Genomic DNA, 2,158 nt, shown 5'->3' with positions numbered 1-2,158 from the left:
CTCTCTCTCATCTCTCTCACACACACACACACACACTCTCACGCACTCACTCGCACACTCTCTCTCTCACCACACACACAACACACACACATACACACTCTCATTGCCCTACACCAACCCTACCCCTGAACCTACCCCTCACAGGAAACTTTCTGCATTTTTAGATTTTCAAAAAACTTCATTATGTGTGATTTATTAGCTTGTTTACCCGTGGGGACCTCAATTTAGGTCCCCACCGTGACACGAGTCCCCATGAGTCTGTGTGTATTCAGGTTTAAGTCCCCACCAGAATAGAAAAACAGGTATACACACACTCACTCTCACGCACTCACACACTCCCACACTCGCACACACACACACTCGCACACACACGCTCACACACTCTCACATACTCACACTCACGCACTCACACACACACTCACACTCGCACACACACACTCACACACTCGCACACACACACACGCACGCACACACACACACACACGTGTAATTGCCAGCAGCTGGAAAGCTTTGTTTCTGCTAATGTAACTATTCCAGTGTATGTGCAGATCCACCAGAAAGCACATGAAAGAGCCTGCAGATACTCTAATGATCTGATTTCACACTGTTTCTAGAGCTCAAACTGATGGGTTAAAGTTGCATGTGTGCGTCGTCTAGTTGTAATTGAAATCTAAAGCTAAAGCTAGTTGTAATTGATTGTCTTGGTCGATTAGATCTGCTTGTATCTTGCTGCTTTGCTGCAGCATCAGGAACTCCTGCCAGTGTCTCTGTGTTTGACAGCGAGCTTCTGATTTCAGAAATCTAGATGAGATCCGTTTGATTTCGAGTTTCAGACTCGTGTGAGCTCTGCACTGATTCTCTGATCTCTACATGTTGATCCTCATGTCCATCTGTCTCTCTGCAGAGTTTCAGTTTAGAATCCATTTGAACTATTATAGAACTATTCCACATTCACTTCAATGAGAGTAAATGAGATGCACTGAACTGCAGAAAAATTATCATTTAAAAACATTAAACACTTAAGAATGTTTTACAAATGTTTTTCTTGGTTATACGAACATAAAGGCAACATTCCATTTGATCATTTCACAAACATTATAGGAACGTTACTTTTGAATGTTCTCTGAACGTCCTGAAACAAGTAGATACATTGTTACACGAGCATCCAACTAAAATCATTGAACGATGTATAAATGTCTTTGTGCTAACGGTTTGAGAAACTATTCAAGACTTTAATACTGTGGAAATTAAACTTAGTATTAAAAATAATTATTTTGAACAAATTCAGCACTTTTCTTAGGTGTGCAAACATTAATATTCTATTTGATCATTTTGTAAACATTATGGAAATGTTACTTTTGAATGTTCTGAAACAAACAGTTATAATAGTTCAAAACAATTCTTGCAAACATATTAAACAAAGTAAAAAAAAAAAAAAATCTTGGTTATACAAACATTAAAGGTACATTTTATTTGATAATTTTGCAAACATTATCGGAAAGTTATTTTTAAATGTTCTCTGAAAACAAGTAAAGTGTAAAAAAAGTTCAAACATCCAACTAAAACCGAAATGAAATGTTCCATGAATGATGTATAAATTATGTTTTTGACATTAATACTGTGGAAATTAAACATCTTATTAAAAACAATTATTTTAAACATTTAAAAAGTTAGAAAATAACCAGCTTGACTAGATGGATAAGGATATTACTGATCCTCAAAATGGTCAAACATCAGCCGATTAATCGAGATATGGCTAGTTCTGAGTGATTATGATTATAAAAGCATAGCAGAGTATATTTGCGATGAAAGGAGTGTGTGAATGAAAGAGCCTCACCTGGACGAGTGTGCGGTCAGAGACAGAGACGGAGCAGGGCCAGGGGCCAGGGATCGTCCATGAACGGAGCAGACGAGAGCCTCTTCCCTGCTTCTGACGGATTCTCTCGGTTTCTGGAGGAGACTCTATCAATCTCTCTCTCTCTGTGTGTTTGAACTCGTCTCCGTCCCCATGAGTCTGTGTGTATTCAGGTTTAAGTCCCCACCAGAATAGAAAAACAGGTATACACACACTCACTCTCACGCACTCACACACTCCCACACTCGCACACACACACTCGCACACACACTCCCACACACACACACACACTCACACACAAAC

General features: G+C 39.3%; 1 protein-coding gene across 1 annotated transcript in view; it reads right to left on the bottom strand.

Moving 5' to 3' along the window:
- Window positions 1-1,940, bottom strand: part of LOC107715369 (gremlin-2-like) — a 15,949-nt gene extending 14,009 nt beyond the window's left edge. The window contains exon 1 of the mRNA XM_016521495.1: window positions 1,838-1,940. The gene's annotated coding sequence lies outside the window, so the exon portion shown is untranslated. The remainder of the gene's footprint in view (window positions 1-1,837) is intronic.
- Window positions 1,941-2,158: the final 218 nt, after the last annotated feature.

This window comes from Sinocyclocheilus rhinocerous, unplaced genomic scaffold (genome assembly GCF_001515625.1).
Source record: "Sinocyclocheilus rhinocerous isolate Xijiao unplaced genomic scaffold, SAMN03320098_v1.1 scaffold852, whole genome shotgun sequence".
NCBI lineage: Eukaryota > Metazoa > Chordata > Actinopteri > Cypriniformes > Cyprinidae > Sinocyclocheilus > Sinocyclocheilus rhinocerous.
The sequence above is the reverse complement of the archived record's forward strand: the minus strand, read 5'-3'. Positions and strand labels throughout refer to the sequence as shown.